At 38.5% G+C, this 18056-nt stretch overlaps 1 long non-coding RNA gene across 1 annotated transcript; it reads right to left on the bottom strand.

Moving 5' to 3' along the window:
- Window positions 1-1966: 1966 nt before the first annotated feature.
- Window positions 1967-14669, bottom strand: LOC150075088 (uncharacterized). Its single transcript, XR_016547932.1, has 3 exons — window positions 14354-14669; window positions 12551-12702; window positions 1967-1999 (listed from the first exon to the last, which is right to left on the bottom strand). It is a non-coding gene; the product is annotated as an uncharacterized LOC150075088 (long non-coding RNA).
- Between the last annotated feature and the right edge of the window lie 3387 nt (window positions 14670-18056).

Genomic DNA, 18056 nt, shown 5'->3' on the forward strand with positions numbered 1-18056 from the left:
AATTCAAATTGAGGAAGGATGATTACAGAATAGATGTGCTGAAGTTTGCCTATAGCCTGCAGGTGGTTGGTTGCTGGAACAATCTTCCATCTGTTGTGGAAGTGGATAGCTTAAATAAATTCAAAGAAGAACTAGACAAACTATTGGAGGGAATGGATAGGTGAAATGGGAATTTTCTTTGTTTTTGGCTGATGCTGCATAAGCTTTCTTGCATCATTTGCCACTTGATACTGTATTCTTGGATGTTGAGTCAGGTCATAAGCATTCTGGCCCTAGTATACATCCTGAAACAACATTTTAATATTAGAAAATATTAAATCCTTACCATTCTAAAAGAATTTAGAGAAAACACTCTATATGACCATAAACAATATAAAGCAAGCTTTGCAATTTCCAGAGGAGTTTCCCAGGGTGAAGTCCTTTCTGCACTTCTATTCGCTGCTGCTTTGGAGCCCTATATATATGTTCAAACCAAAGTTTTTAGTTCCCTACAGATGACCTTGAGTTCTTTATAACATCAGTCAAACCAGATCCAAAGAATCAACAATGAAGCACAAATCCATATCTCAGTTGTTGTTGTTGTTGTTCTTTTTTTGGTGCAAGGGCTGCTTAGGCCATATTGCACCTATCACCGTTATAAATGTTACCCATATCTCAGAAAACTTGAAAAGTACCTACTCTCTACAACAGTGCAAATCAATTTTACAAAAAAAAAAAAAGTACAAAATGATAGTGTTATCTGCATCCAAGGAGAAAAAAATTGAAAAGGTTAATTCTTTCAACATCACAACAACATATAGACCTAGGACTAACCTGGAATAATAGTTTGCTTTTCACTTACCAATTTAAGAAAGTCACCAAAGCAAAACCATTTGTCACCCTTCTGAACATTAACAATATCACTAAGCTTGTCATATAACACATTCAACAACATCTCATCCCAATGATCAGGATATACCAGAAGAAACTGCAAAATATCTATTAGTCAAATATGAATAAGTCGATCTCTGTGGGACTAAACTTTCTGCACAAGCAGCTGATGCTGAAAATATTAACTATGGAAAACTGTCATACAATACCATTTAAACTCTTATGGAAAGAGCAAAGTGTTTACCAAAAAGTAAAACAGCCTTAAAAGCACACTGTTGCAGCAAAACTGTCTGACTCATGTTTTGCGCAATAAGACATACTAAGGGAATACTTGATACTGATATCATTTTCAATAAGCTCACTGTACAATTTCAGATAATGTTTTGAGAATATTCTCTACTAATATCACTTGTTGTCAGTGCATTCTAGTAAGAGATTATTATATGTTGGCAGTATGCAGGAGGTTCCCCTATTTCTAATTCTGTACTCAAAATCTCATAGACTTATAGACACCACACGAACCTTGATGTCCAGAGTATGGGAGCAAAGGTTACCCCAGGCTTCACATACACAAGAACCCTGGATTGAGGCTAAAAACCTGGCACCAGTAGCACAGTCTGATAATAGCTACCAGTAAGAGTCTGAACTGGCCTACACATCAACCCTGATGTTCAGAGCATGGGAGCAAAGGTCACTCCAGGCCCCCACTACACAAGAACCCCGTATCCAGGATAAAAACTTGGCACTATCCTATTGGGTAATGGAGTTAATCACTCACCTATAAATTAACTGCTGGCAATGCCTCTTGCCTGCATGCACATCAGGTTTCTGGGCACATTAGCACGAGGAGTCTGTCAGTAGCATGGTCTGATAATCGGTATCAGTAAGATACCTGAAACATCACTTTAATGTATAGTAATGTAGGTGAACAGCTTAGGAAACTATATTATTAATTTCACGTGGTATTAATATAATAATCATCTTATAGACTTAACCAAGAATTATCATACTTTCAAATTTCTAATAAAAGTGCATTTATTACCAAATCTCCTATATTATCCTCTTTCATCAAACCTTGTATTGTATTGAGAGGATCTAAGTGTAGTCATCCTAATCCAATTCTTGATATCTGAAATTTTCAAAGAATTCAGTTAGAATTATCTAAATTAAAATTATCTACACTGTATTTAACAAAATGAAAGAGAAAATAAAAATTAACATTTATTACATGGATATAACCAGGGGTAGTCCCAAACTCCAAGGGCAGATATAGGCTGAGATTTTTGATTAAGTGAGAAACATTTTGCTGAGTGGCTGAGTCATTGGAGTTCAGTTATGGCTTATAAAAATTGTGGAGTGAATCCCACATTAAAAATTAAAACCTTTATCCCACATTAAAAATTAAAACCTTTATCCCACATTAAAAATTAAAAAATAATCTTACTAAAATATTTCTTTTCAATAATAATATTGAAAAAATTAAACAATATAATTATTAAATTATATCATAATATAATATGATTATTATATAATACAAAATTATTATATGACAATATTAGAAAATATAAATTTTATTCATCAATATATGTGACATAATAATAAATTCTCATAAATGTAAGGAAATGAATTATAATTCATATTCCTCTTGTATGCATGCAGAAATCAAAAGGGTAATATTCTTTTATCTTATTTGTGGTTCTTAATAATCTGGGCACATTAATTTTAGCAACTTATTTTTCTCCTCTTGAATTTGGCACTCTAAGAAACTGTGAAGTTCATCTATGTGGATGCGCTGCCTCTGAATTTATCTAAAATATACTTACAAAATTTATTTTGTAAGTATTACCAGTATGCTAGGTCTATAATAAAACCATTATGTTATGCTAATACTGAGAAATTTATTGATATATAGTGAAACCACTTAACATGTTCTAAAATTAATTGCAATAACAAAGAACACATAGTTATGTCTTCAAGGCTATCATAGAAATTAACACCATTGTTAAGACAACTTGATACAGAATCAGTAAAATTTGAGCTTTGCCAAGTATGACCTTAATTACTGTATTAGCATGTCATATAAGACTGTTCTTTTCTACAGTGCTCTACAATATTCCAGAAGGGACAATTAGCATTACCATTAGTAGAGGCATATGATGCAAGAAAGCAAGCGTATGCAGCATCAGCCAAAAAAAAAAAAAAAAACTCACTTCCACTTCAACCCTCCGTTCATTCGAAATACCTGTCCAGCTGAGCCTTAAATTTATTTAGGCTATCAACTTCGACGACAAGGGATGGAAGTCTGTTCCACCAACCAACTACCCACTGGCTAAAGGCAAATTTCCGCACGTCTATCCCACATCTGTCTTTCCTCAATTTGAATTTATGCCCTCTCAGATGATTATTCTGAGCAAAAGGAAGAATCCCATCAGCATTGAGCATGCTCAAACCTCTATCAGATCACCTCGCTGGTGCCTAGTCTCCAGACACTGTAATTTGCAAAACTTAAGGCTTTCTTCGTAAGAGTACCCCTTTGTTCCATTCGCTAATCTTGTTGCCCTTCTCTGTACTCGTTCCAGCAGCTCTACATCCTTCTTGAAATGAGGCCTCCAGACCTGTATACAAGTATTCAAGGTGTGGCCTGACCATTGCTTATACAAGGGAATAATCACCTCCTTATCCCTGCTAGAAACCATGACACCATGAGCTACTCTTGCAGCCCGTCTGCACTGCTCAGAGAACTTCATATCTGTCTGCAAAATTACCCCCAGGTCCTTTTCATTCTCTACCACTGTCAGTGTAGTACCACAGAATAGATATGTTGCTCTGGGATTGCTGTTTTCATATGTAGTACTTTACATTTGTCAATGTTAAACTTCATTTGCCACCTCTCAGCCCATCTGCTCAACCTTTCCAGATCCTGTTGCAGCAGCATAGTGTCAGTAGTGTCCTTGACAACCCTGCCAACCTTTGTATCATCTGCAAACTTGGACATTAAGCTTGATATACCATCATCAATATCATTTATAAATACAGAAAACAATAATGGACCCAACACTGAACCCTGAGGACTCCACTAATAACATTAGTCCACAATGAGCAGTGTCCATTGATTACCACTCTCTGTCTTCTCCCCCTCAACCACCCCTTTATCTATAGCAGCAATTTGCCTCCAATGCTACACTGCTCCAATTTGTGCAGCAGTCTTCCATGTGCAACAGTATCAAAGCCTTTCTAAGATCCAACTATATAATATCAAAGTTATTCCCTGCATCCAGTTCTTTGGTGACTGCATCATAGTATCCAATCAAATTGGTCAGGCAAGACTTCCCCTTAAGGTGCCTCCGTAGCCAGGTGGGAAGGAGCAGCAGTGTGTAGCACACACTTCTTGATTAGACCGGGGTTCGAGTCCGTCACCACCAAATATGGAGGATGTGGAAAGGTCAGGGAAAGACCACCGCATATCCTGGAGCAATATGGCCTTAGTTGCTAATGCTCCTAAAAACCAAATAACAAACAAAAAAAAAACTTCCCCTTAACAAAATCATGCTGTGTCCGAGCTATAAATGAAGTCTTGTCTAGATGATCCTGCAGTGCTTCTTTAACCAGTGCCTCCATTAATTTTCCTGGAACAGAAGTTAAACTCACAGGTCTATAATTACTTGTGTCAGCCTTTGATCCTCCTTTGTGAATTAGGGTCACATTTGCACATCTCCAGTCTGTGGGTACCTCCCCTGAGTCCAAGGAAACTCTCATAATTATGACTAAGGGTTTGCTTACTTCCTTTGCAGCCTCCTTTAATATAACTGGATAGATCCCATCCACCCCAGGTGCCTTTCTTGTGTTAATCTTCAACAATTTCTCCTCCACTTTACTCTCAGTTATTACAAGATTCTCTAGCTTACTGCCAGAGTTGAATACACCTCTGACATTACCCTCGCTGAATAACTCCTCATGTGTGAATGTCGGTGAAAAATATTCATTTAGTTTGTTAGCTACCTGAGCAGGATCATCAACAGTTGACCCATCGATATCAAGTGGACCAATCTGATTCATCCCCTTCCTTCTAGAGTTTACATAAGTAAAGAACTCTTTGCTGTTTTTCTTTACATCCCTTGCCAAAGATTTCTCGTAATCTGCCTTTGCCTGCCTAACCTCCTTTGTAACTTGGTTACAGATCAACTTGTATCTATCATAGGCTTCTGTGTCATGTGTTAATTTATATGTATCCCATGCATTTTTCTTCTCTGTCATATGTCTCATTAGTTCATCTGACATCCATTTAGGCCTAAACTTTGAACAATATTTCTTAGTTGGTATGTAAAGCCTAGTAGCTTCCAAGATAAGTTCTTTGAATGCTTCCCATTTTGAATTTGCTGTTGGTAACATCTTCAGTTGGTCTCACTGTATAGAATTTAAATACTGTCTCAGACCATCGTAGTCGCCTTTACGAAAGCAATAACCCTTCCCTTTACCCCTGATGGTAGTTACCTCTTTGAGTAAATCCCACTTCAGCACACTGTGATCACTGCCACCTAGTGGTTCCTCTATCTGCAGATTCTTAATGAATGAAGAATCACTACTGATAATCAAATCAAGAGTATTACTCCCTCTAGTTGCCTCCCAAACATGCTGATGTAGAAAACAATCATCCAATAAATCCACAAAAGCCTTGCTAGTGTGTGAGTGACCAACCCACAAATTCCAGTCAATATCTGGGAAATTAAAATCCCCCATTGTAAGAATCTCTGATTTACTGGCCCACTCTATTTCCCTGTACAGTTTCTTATTATACTCATCAGAGTCATTAGGCCTATAGCACACTCCTACTCTCAATTTTGATCTCCCAATGCTTTTTTTTTTTTTAGGAGCATTAGCATCTAAAGCCATATTGCTCCGGGAATATGTGGTGGTCATTCCCTGACCTTTCCGCATCCTCCGTATTTGGTGGTGGCGGGCTCAAACCCTGGTCTAATCAAGAAGCGTGTACTATGCACTGCTGCACCTTCCCACCTGGCTACGGAGGCGCCCCCAATGCTTATGTCACACCAAACTGACTCGACACTGCACTGTCCAGCGGTGTCGACTGGCTTCACTTCCTTGGATTTTATTATTATTATTACTAGATATATAGTTCAAGGAAGCCCGAAGCTTATGCTGCACCAGCCAAAAAAAATTTCTGAGTTACCCCGAGAGAGAGAGAGGAATAAAAAGGGAATCACCAAGAAAGAGAAGAATGATGATATCCAGCTCAGGACCCTGGGTATGCCAAGCCCATACTCACCAGATGTGAGCCCCTGGGGTTGTTTCTTAACTAATAGCATAACCCCTCCTCCCTTCCTATCCTTTCTGTAGACGTACTCCCCAAATTCCAGTTCTGCATTCCTTATATCTGTGTGACACCACGTCTCTGATATCCCAACAATATCCGCCTTTGATGCTTTGAGCAATACCTCAAATTCATCAAATTTATTTACCAAACTCCTAGCATTGGTGTACACGCAAGTATACGTGCACCTGTTTCTATTCTTAGCTACCCTAACACAACCCATGTGTTTACTTGTACCTCAATGACTCCCAGCAGTCGCTGAAATATCCTGCATCTTGTTTTTCAGGCTTCTGCTCATTCCAATAGAAGCAGTGCAAGAATCACTTTCACCTCTGCCAGTGGTTACTGTTAATCTATTAGTCTTTGTATCCCCCTAAGCTAGCAGTTTTCCGACCCACCTAACACTGCTTCGATAGCATCAGCAAATATTCTTGCACCCTTTCTATTTAAGTGTATCCCATCCCTGTAGAAGCAGTCTCTCCTGTTAACAAGTACAGTTCAGGCTGAAAAAAATTCTACCCCTTGAGCCTTGCACAATCTTTCCAGGGCCGAATTGATCGACAAGGCTCTCATCATATACTCCCTCCTATCATGTCTGGGTAGAATTGCAGACACTTTCAAATTCAACCCTAATTCATGGCTTTTTTTCAATAGTGACCTGTACTTGTTAAGTAATTCTGCCGGTCTCCTACTCTTGATATCATTAGAATGATATCAAGAGTAGGAAACTACAACGTCATCAACCTTTGCCCCTGGCAGACATACCCTGGTCCTGTTCCACGTATCCCTGACAATTTGGACATCCTAAGTGGGAAAACACTAAAGAGGATAAGAGTATCCTTCACCAACACAGAAACAGTATGTGGAATAAACTTGAAAATGAAAGAGATTAAAATGCTCCAGCACTGGTAAAGGAGAAAGCCTATAAACAATATTCAAATTGCCCAAATATGGCCTTAATTACTGTATTATCATGTGGTATATAAGGCAGTTCTTTTCTACAATGCTCTACAATAGTGCTTCTCAAACTATCTGTGGTGAAGGACCAGTTTCTTTTATTTAAAATCCATTGCACACTGATACTTTTTGTAAAATACAAATTGTCGCAGACCGGTAATGGACAAATTATCGCAAACCAGTAACCTTCTGTGACGAATTGAAAATTTGTCGTGGACGACTAACAAAGAGCTCATGGCCTGGCACTGGTCTGTAGACCACTCTGAGTAGCACTGCTCTACAACACCAGAAGAAAGAATTTGGACATCCTAAGTAAGAAAGCAGCAAAGAGGATAAGAGCACCTTTCGCCTACAGAGGAAAAGTATGTGGAATAAACTTAAAAATGAAAGAGCTTAAAATGCTTCATCGTGGGTAAGGGAGAAAGTCTATAAACATTATTCATATTGTAAAATATTAACAACAAGCTAATACCTTGCAACAAAAAACAAAAGTAGGCATAAATACACTGAGTGGCTAATTTATTAAGTACCCTCCCATCATCCAAAGAATCGACTGGTCCATTCAGAGAGACAGTGTCATATGTCCATACCACTCCACAAAGTAGGTGATAGCAAATATTGTGTGCAGTTTAGTAAGATAAAATGCCAATAGTGAATGATTTTGACTAGAGTATGACAGTTGGCTCCTGATGAGCTAGTGGTCATGGTCACTGTGTAGTCTTCACATACAACTGTGTCTAGGGTGCACTAAGAATAGTCCAAAAACCAGAAAATATCTAGCAAGTCAAAGAGAAGACTACAATCAGTCAAATGATTGTGGTACAATAGCAGTGTGCAAAAGAGTATATCGGAATGTACTGGACACTGTCAAGTATGAGAGTACTGCTGCAGATGACCTCACTCTTATCAGCTAAATCAAGCAGTAACTGCAGCTGCAGGAGCAATGACACTGGCTGTTTGAGGAATGGAAAACGTTTTCCTGTCAGATAAAGTCCAGTTTACTGTTCCATGCTGATGGCAGGACCATTGTATAGTAATAGCAGCATGAATCAATGAGCACATTGTGTTCATTGAATGGTGTTATCACTGCAGGCTAGTGGTGTGATGGTGCAAGATGTTTTTCTGGTATATGTCAAGTTTCCAGATCCCAGCAGATCAACAACTGCATAGCACATACTGTTTTCAGCATGTGTTCAAGCTGGTTTGGAAGAGAGAGTTGGAGAATTACAGATGCCAATTCAGAAGAAAAATGCATGAAAGTAACTATAGAAAATGCAAGCAGAAACTGAATGTCTGAGACAAAAAGTGGAGAGATTTTGTAAGAGACAAGTCATTAAGTAACCTGGCTGCCCTCTTCTGCACTAAACCCCAATACAAACCAAAGCCCTCTTCTAAATAGAGTCTAGAATCTTGAGAGAGAGGTTTGTGAGATACCACCACAGATGTAGGAACAATATTTCATGGTAGGGGAGATTTGAGATTTGTACAGAGTGAGTAGTTGTTTAGAAGAAAAGTACAGTAATGCTTTTTTGAAAGCAAAAAAGAAAAGCTGGTTTTTGTGCTGCAGAGGAAACAATACTTGTGATTTGCTTATGGCAAGATAGATTAGAAGTCAGGGTAATCATTAATAAGATATGTAATCTTATCTGGAAATCTGAGTATTGTTGAAGATGTACATGGGAGCAGTATGCTCTTTTCATGAGAAATAAGATGAGTGAGTTTTAGGATTGAAGTTAACTAAGTTTTCTTCCCCCAACTCGAGAATTACCTGGAGACCAAATTTAAGGAAGTAGTTGTGAATATGCAAGAAGTCAAGGCTGTTTTTGCAGGAAAAACGTTTCTCAAACTGGAAAGTGGAATGTAGTATGCTATCATCATCAAAACTATGGTTAGGATTTACAGTTAGTCAATAGATGAAGGCCATATATATATATATATATATATATTGGCACCTCCGTAGCCAGGTGGGCAGGAGCTGCAGTGCATAGCACATGCTTCTTGATTAGACTGGGGTTCGAGCCCATGACCACCAAATTTGGAGGATGCAGAAAGGTCAGGAAATGACGAACGATATCCCCGGAGCAATATGGCCTTAGTTGCTAATGCTCCTAAAAACCAAATGACAAACAAACAACAAACATTAACACATAAGAGGAAAAGAGAATGAGAAAGAGCTGTACCTTAGAGAACATCAGCATTGGTGGAAAGCTGGAAAAGAGAGAGCCATCTATCACCACCTGCAGTGAGCAGTCAGTGAAAAAATTACATACCCAACTGCAAAAATTGTCAGTAATCCATATAAGATGGGCTCGTTTAGACATTTGTGCAAAACATGATCAAAAGCTTTAGAAATATCAAGAGCAACTGCTTGAGTTTTGGTAAACTTTTCCACTGAAATTTTTAAAGATGAGTAATATAAGCCAATGTATCACCAGTGAATCAACCCTGAAGGAATCCATAATGGCAATCACCAATGATGGAATTTCTCAAGACAGTTTAAGAGTTAGCAGTTGATGAATGTCTCCATCACTTTGGAAGGAGATAAATGTGTTGGGACAATAACTACCTACAAACTAGGCACAATATGGCCTAAGTTGCCCTTTTGCCAGAAAACACCACAACAACAACCTACAAACTAACTACAATAGTCACCTTCTTTAAGAATTAGCTGGATGTGAGCAAATTTACATGCAGAAGGAATCATCAATGGAATAAGAAAGTATACAAAGCAACACAAAAGAGGAGCAAGTTCATGAGCAAAGGTTATGAGAATAAGTGGAGAAATGCCATCAGGACCTGAAGCTTTCTTGGCATCAAGGCTGTTTCAGAATTCTTCTAAAGACTGTGGGAGGCACTGAACAGAGTGTACTGGGTATAGCAGAAGGTGATTTATCAAAATCATCAATACAAGAGTCAGAAGAAATGTAGGATGCTAGTAAGACAACTTTATCTTTAGCTGAGAATGCAACAGTGCTATAAGGTTGTAACATAAGTGGGAGCATAGATGGGCAGAAGTTGCAACCCACAGAGACCAGACTGCTCAAGGCAAGAGACCAGAATGCTCAACTATCATTTTGACAAAAGACACTCTTGTGTATTTAAATTACATATCACCATATGAACGGTAATTAGTAATTCAAATTTACACAACTAAAATCTTGTTTTCATTTTCATTTAACTCATTCTCATAATTAGAACACCATCATCTGACACCAAATCTAACTGGCTTAAAAGTCGGTGATATTCTTAAAAATAAAATAAAAGAGCTATATAACAAAGGTTTTGGATTTCATAACAGGAATTTGTCCAAGATACTCTTTTCTGAAATCTAATCTGTCTAAAAGAAGGTTTGTTATTTTGTTATGTTTGTTATTTGGTTTTTAGGAGCATTAGCAACTAAGGCCCCAATATTGCTCCGGGGATATGCAGTGGTCATTCCCTGACCTTTCCGCATCCTCTGTATTTGGTGGTCGGGCTCGAACCCCAGTCTAATCAAGAAGTGTGTGCTACGCACTGCTGCTCCTGCCCACCTGGCTACATAGGTGCCTAAAAAAAAAAAAAAAAGAAGAAGAAGGTACTGAATGCAGTGTGGATCCTGTAAACAGAGGCAAATATGTGTTAAAATGGCAGTAATGGAAAGAGGCATTTCAATCTTGTTTAACCCAAAGTTTCTTTTACAGTAACATACATGTATGCAAATTAAATAAAAACTCAGTAATAAAAAAATTTAAAAAAAAACATTATCAAACAACTGCAAAAGTCATGAGATACCTCTGTTTAACTAGAGGATCCACAGAACACAACTGAAAACCACTGACTAACATGACAGAGTAAATACCATCCTTGAGAATTATCAATCAAGAGAAGACTGAAATTTGTTCACTTATTGGCTTATACGAGGAGTGGTAAAAAAGTAATGCCTCCTATTTTTTTCCTCAGAAAATTTAATTCCCGCAACTATGCCTTTTACATCAATTAATCCTTAATAAAAACACTTATTTTTCCACAAAATCACCATAATTTTCTATGCACTGCCGCCATCTCTGAGCCAGATGCTGTATTCCAATCCTGTAAAATTCCTTACTCTTGCTCCGGAGGGCTTTGTGAACAGTGTGCATCAGCTGGTCGTCGTCTGCAAAATGGGTTCCATTTTGCTAAATGGAAATACTATGTGCATCCTTCAGCGGGCCAAAGAGGCGACAGTTGAAAGGTACAAAATCCGGGCTATGAGAGGGGGTGAGGAAGAACAGTGCACCCCAGCTTTGCAATGGCCTCCATTATGTGCAGACTGGTGTAGGGTTGTGCGTTGTCATGGAGAAGAAGAACCTTATTAAGGTTTTTGTCCAGTCAAACTCTACAGATGTGGGCTTTCAACTTTTTCGATGTTTTCACATACTGGTGGAAATGTTGTGATGCCAAGCTCCAATAAGTCCACAAGCAAGACTCCATCTTTGTCCCAAAACACAGTCACCATGACTTTACCGACAGAAGGCTGTCTTTTGAACTTCTTGTGTGGTGAATTTTGATGGTGCCACTCCGTCGACTGTCTCTTCATTTCAGGGTCATAATGATGGATCAGGTTTCGTCACCTGTGACTATGCATGAAAGATAACCCTCTCCTTCACTCTCATAGTGCTGGAGAAGTTCCGTACAGATGACTTTCTGGGTGACTTTCCGGGCTTCTTTGTGCTCATGTGTCAGCATGTTCGGGACCCACCACGCACAAATCTTGTTGTCTGGTTCCTTTATGATGGTTATCACAGCAAGTTTCCCTATATCTACTACATCACACAATTTGCGTGTTGTGATGCAGCAGTCCTCCTTGATCAGTGCGTCGATCCAGCTCTTGTTTCTGTTGTCACTGATGTTACTGGCTGGCCGCTTTGGGGCTTGTCAACAATGACACTTTCCTCACTCTTAAAGTGTCTTACTCAATGTCTAACTGTACTCACATTTACAGTATTGTCACCATAAACATTTTTGAGATGCATATGGATTTCGATAGGCGTCACTTCTTCCTTGGTAAGAAATTCAATCGCCACTCTTTCCTTGATATCTGTAACATCTACCATTTTGAACTATTCGTGTGATGCACTCACAAGACTGATCACAGTGCCACTCAATATGGTAAAACTAGAGACCTCTAGTGACCACTCAGTGACATGCGAAATGATCAACGCCATTACATTTGAAAGCAAAAAATCAGAAGACATTACTTTCGTACCGATCATCATATCTAGAAAATGAACTGAGAGAAATAGTTGTGAAAAGCTTGATATGTATCTTCCAGATGGTATTATTTTTCTGTAAGTTTACTATGTATTTTATATTATGTTCATATTAGATATGAACAGATCTCTGCATAATTCTTTCTTCTGAAACTTTTAAACTTACCTGTATTACACCTGCAGTAGTGTGTACAGTGGCAATGCAGCCAGTTCTAAGTCTAATAAAATGTAACAGGGAGGGGCACCACAAAGAAAGTTGTCTGCTCAGTCCATGGTAAGTTTGTGGCCACTCAGTCCGTGATCTCAGTCTACAGTATCCTGAAAGATAATAATGCAGGTGTACAATTAGTAAAAGTGATGGCTAAACTCATACTACTGTCAATTATTACACAATTTCACCCAAATTACTAGAAATATCAGAAAATAATATGAGATGCAGAGGAGGATAACTAATCCAGAGAGGGAGCAGCTTTGTCAGCTTGTTCATTCTCTAAAATCTGCACGTGCTGATCCAACAAAAGATAAACTATTTGATAATGTTCCTGTTTTGCATTAGAAGGCTTCTAATTTGATTTAAGACAGGATGAACTGTACAGAGAGAGAATTCTGCAATGCATGGATTGAGTTTAAGGAGTCAGAATGAATTATATATTTTAAGGAGGAGTCACCAGGGCTGGTTTGTAGTAACAAAGCTCACCAAAAGTGTCAAAACTTTTACCCTTTTTGTAATAAATGAAATAATAAAATAAAATAGTAAAACAATAACAAAGGCCTTGTCCAACAATAATAAGAATAATATATATTTTCATGTATTTTTATTTATAAGATAAATAAGAGAAAATAAACAACGTAATCAAATTTAAATCAAATAATTGAATTAATCAAATTTAAAGAAAGAATTAATTTCGTTTGCACAGTTTTAGTCTTATATACATTCTTAACCACAGCACAGACATTATCTAATGCAATAGTGTTTTCTCCAACAATACTACTGCAGAGAAATACATTTTCTATTAGGTTCAATACATTTTGGGCATCTTTTTAGAAGGCAGGGTGAGTACTTATTTATTTTCATCACTGGTAACAACACCTTCATCATTTTACTTAGTACTACGTAGTAGTACTAAATAAAATGAGTTCTTCTCTAAATCAGATAGAGAGGCCTAAGGCCTCTCTATCTGATTTAGAAAGGCCATGATTCTGTTGTGAAACAGCTACAGTCTGGGGAGGGAAGCTGAAATAATAGTTGATATTGCTGCTGCTCCAACAGCTGTACCTGCAGTTCTGTCTGAATATAATGGTAAAATTCCAACACAGTTCTGAATATGAACTGTGAAAGATAGGTGTCACAGACTGGCTATGAAGCAAGAGCTCCGGGATGGTGAGCATACAGTGCTTCCTACTGTATGTTATTAATAAAACACGAAGGGGCATAAATTCAAATTGAGTAAGGTTGGTTGCAGGTTAGATCTGTGGAACTGTTGGTTGATTGTTGGAACAAACTTCCATCTATTGTTTTGGAAGGGTAGTTTATATAAATTCAAGGAAGAACTAGACAAACTATTGGAGGTCGATGGACTGGTTTAATTTTTTTTTTTTTTCTAATTTGTTGTATACACTTGCTTTCTTGCATCATTTACCACTACTAATAAATACTATTGCCCCTTGGGGTTGGAATATATCCAGTAATTTTGAGAGAAGCAGCAATAGAGTGAAGTGCACCAAAATGTTTAATTATGAAAACATCATTCAGATCAAGAGATTCCTTTGGATTGCAGAAGTACTAATGTAATATAATGCTAATGCAGAAGTGCCAATACATAAAGGCAATTCTAAAAGCAAAGTAAGTAACTACAGACCAGTAAATCTAACGTCAGTGGTAAAAAAAAATTACGGGTGTTTATCCAAAATGCAATACATCGCCATATGGATAGAAGTTTTACGCTGGGAAAAATCACGCTTAACTAACCTTATTCGCTATTCTGATAGTCACTCATGACCCAGATGAAGGAAATAATTTTGTCATTATTTTGATTTTAGAAAAGAATGTGATTCAGTCCTGTATGAGAAGTTGCTGTGTATGCTGGAATCAAGAGAAAGATCCTTAGAAAGATTGTGGAGTGGCTGCAGGGCATGAGGAAGCTGAGAATGAAAGCAGTAGCCTTGAAGTATTTATTGCTAGATAACATCTAAACGTGACTAACATAATGCATAGCATTATGTTCAGTAGCAACTCGGACTTTGTTCTTCAGTTTTTTTAGAACAGTATGGAATTGTAACTGATAAATCTGATCTTCACGAAGAAGCGCGATAGGCAAAAATGCAAATGAATGTATGAGTCTCGTAATCGCATCGAAAATTGCGCTCACACTCCACAAAAAAATCGCCATTTTTACTGTTTACGTTACTTGTGCGCCACCTGCTGGCGAACTTGCAACTCACACCCGTAAAAACTTAAAAGATCACGGCTTTTATTCAGTGCTTGGTATGTTCGAAATTATAAATACATGTTATAAATAGAGACACGAAATTAAAGGCATACAAAGAACAGTCCATGGTATTCTATCAATGATATATAGAAACTTTGCCGGCAGGACCTCTATTCATATTTCTCTATGCAAAGCCCGCTAAAATAAAGTGTTCCGTGGTCTATTTGATTATTAGTCTATTTCAGTATTAATATTAGTCTATTCCAGTCTATTAAGTATATTAATAGCCGAAATTTTTCACTCCGTGGCTGAGTTGGTCTCAGGCGTAGATAGCAAGGTTTTTTACCCAGAAACTTGGGTTTTTCATCCAGAAAACAGACAAATCGACCTTAGAACACACGCAATTAACAGACATAAGACATAGTACGGCAGATGAATTTAATTATTCTGGTGGTCTAAATATAATAGTTTTTTTATAGTTTCTGGTGTTTACCTGGTCTTGGATGGATAGCAATGAATCCTTCAGTCTCGGGGAAGAGCGTCCCGCTCGTGAGCCGTGCATTAAACCCCAGGGGCTCACATCTGGTGAGTATGGGATTGGCACACCCAGGGTCCTGAGATGGATATCATCATTCTTCTCCTTCTTTGTGATTCCCTTTTGATACTCTCTCTCTCTCAGGGTAACTCGGGGAATTTATTATTTTTTTTTTTTTTTGGCTGGTGCAGCATAAGCCTCAGGCTTCCTTGCACCATATAGCTAATAATAATAATAATAATAATAATTGGAAGCAATTTTATCTATGTGATCATGACGAGATCATTGTACTTTAACGGGCTTTTTTCAATCCGTCGCTGAGTTAGTCGGTTTCAGGCGTAGATAGCAAGATTTTTTCCCCAGAAACTGGGGTTTTCGTCCAGCAAAACAGACAAATCGATCATAGAACACACGCATTTAACAGACATGAGACACACAGCACGGCAGATGAATTTAAATATTTGGGTGGCCTAATATAATAATTTGTTTGTTTTGTTTGGAGATCATTGTAGTGTCTGCCATGAAATGTCTTCTCTGCCCATCTTTCTAGCTTCGTTTATGCCTCCTGGTTGGGAGGGGACTCCTCGCTTAGGTTCAGTGGGGTATATCGCTTGTCTATCTTCCTTATGGCCTGGTGGAGTGCTGCTGTGTGTTTCTGGAAGTAATCCTTCAGGTTAGCAAAGCTGTTTTCTGTATCTCGATAAGGTCTATCAGGCCCCTTCCTTCTTCTTTCCGAGCAATTGCCAGTCTCTCAATTGTCTCTCCACAGCTGAATTCCGGTGGTGTTGGTGGCTCTTGGTCATCATTGTCCTTGTCTTTCTCATGATATCCTCCAGCTCGGTGTTAGTCCAATCTATGACCCCGAAGGAGAATGTTAGCACTGGGACTGCATAGGTGTTTATGGCTTTAACTGTGTTGCTTCCGTTCAGCTTTGCTTTCAGCAGGTTTCTGAGTGTCCGATGGTATTTTTCAGTCAGACAGGCATTAATTTCTTTGTGCTGTAACTGCTGAGCCTGCATCATCCCCAAGTATTTGTAGGCCTCTCCCTCTGCCATTGCTTCGATCTCTTTACCAGTCTGCAGCTGGTAGGTTCGGTTGACTAATTTTCCCTGGTGCAATGCGTGAGTCTTGCATTTGTCTAGACCAGGTTCCATCCTAATATCATTGCTGAATTCTTCGTTGATCCCGAGTAGTTGCTTCTCGGTTCCCGCATAAAACTTGATGTCATCCATGTACATCAAGTGGGTGAGGGTGTACAGGTTCTTCCTTCCTTCTTTCAGATTATATCCGTACTTGCTGTTGTTGAGTATGGTGGATAGCAGGTTAAGTGCTAGACAGAACCACAATGGGCCCAGGGCATCTCCGTGAAAGATTCCCCTCCTGATGGGGATTTGCCTGGATGTGATGTTCTTAATTTTAATGGTGGTACTCCATTTCACCATCGTTTCTCCTAGGAAGTTTGTCGTTATCGGATTGACATTGTAGATTGACACCGACCTTGGGATAGGTGGGTCCATTGGAGCAACTTTCACGATGTTTTTTTTATTTATTTATTAAATTTTTATTACTATTATTATAGCGGTCTCCCAGCGTGATGGAGCCGCGTTTGCGTCCGCCAAGGCGGAACTCGAACCCTGGTCCATCAGGCTGGTAGTCCAGTGTCGTAATCACTGGGCCATCCAGCATTATTATTATTATTATTATTATTAACCATATGATACAATGAGTCTGTGCGCGTAGCACAGTGGTATCGTCACCGTCCTCCCCACACCGGGTGGAAAAGGCCTGGGCTCGAATCCCGTCGATGACGCGAGGAACTTTAATGGGCTTTTTTCATTCCGTGGCTGAGTTAGTCGGTCTCAGGCGTAGATAGCAAGGTTTTTGTCCCCAGTAACTGGGGTTTTTTCGTCCAGCAAAACAGGCAAATCGACCATAGAACATACGCAATTTACAGACACAAATACGGGTTAATGTATTTAATTACGGGCAACCCTAAAATAATAATAATTATATGATACAATGAAGCCTGAGGCTTTTGCAGCACCAGCCAAAAAAAATTTTCTGAGTTACCTTGAGAGAGAACAAGAGTCAGAAGTAGAAGGGAATCACCAAGGCAGAGAAGAATTATGATATCCAGCTCAGAACCCTTGGCACACCCACGATCCTGAGCTGGATATCATAATTCTTCTCTGCCTTGGTGATTCCCTTCTACTTCTGACTCTTGTTCTCTCTCTCTCAGGGTAACTCAGAATTTTTTTTTTGCCTGGTGCAGCAAAAGCACATGCATCCACCATACATTTCATTTTATACTATGGTTTTAGTATTGTTATTAGTATAAAAATGGTATAATGATGCAAGGAAGCGAAATTCTATGAATGTGCCAAAATTAAAAAAAATAAAATTAATGACCTCTCATTTCCATTGTCCAACAGTGCCTATCCATTTCTTCTTTGAATTTTGCTGAACTCACAGCAGTAGTGAACCCTTGCAAGCAAGCTATGCAGGTCCACAACACGCTGCCAGAAGGGAAATATCATTGGATCTGTTTAGTCTACTGTTTATCACTATTTTATTTTATATTTCGTAATATTGTCATATTTGAAAAAAAAAAAAAAAACTAGTTGACAAACAAATATACAAGGTGTCTCAAAAATACACGGCATAACTTCGGGAATGAATTCCTCATATGTAGACAATAAAAATATTTT

This window comes from Mastigoproctus giganteus, chromosome 14 (assembly GCF_048544385.1).
Source record: "Mastigoproctus giganteus isolate SK-2022 chromosome 14, ASM4854438v1, whole genome shotgun sequence".
In the NCBI taxonomy this organism is placed as follows: Eukaryota; Metazoa; Arthropoda; class Arachnida; order Uropygi; family Thelyphonidae; genus Mastigoproctus; species Mastigoproctus giganteus.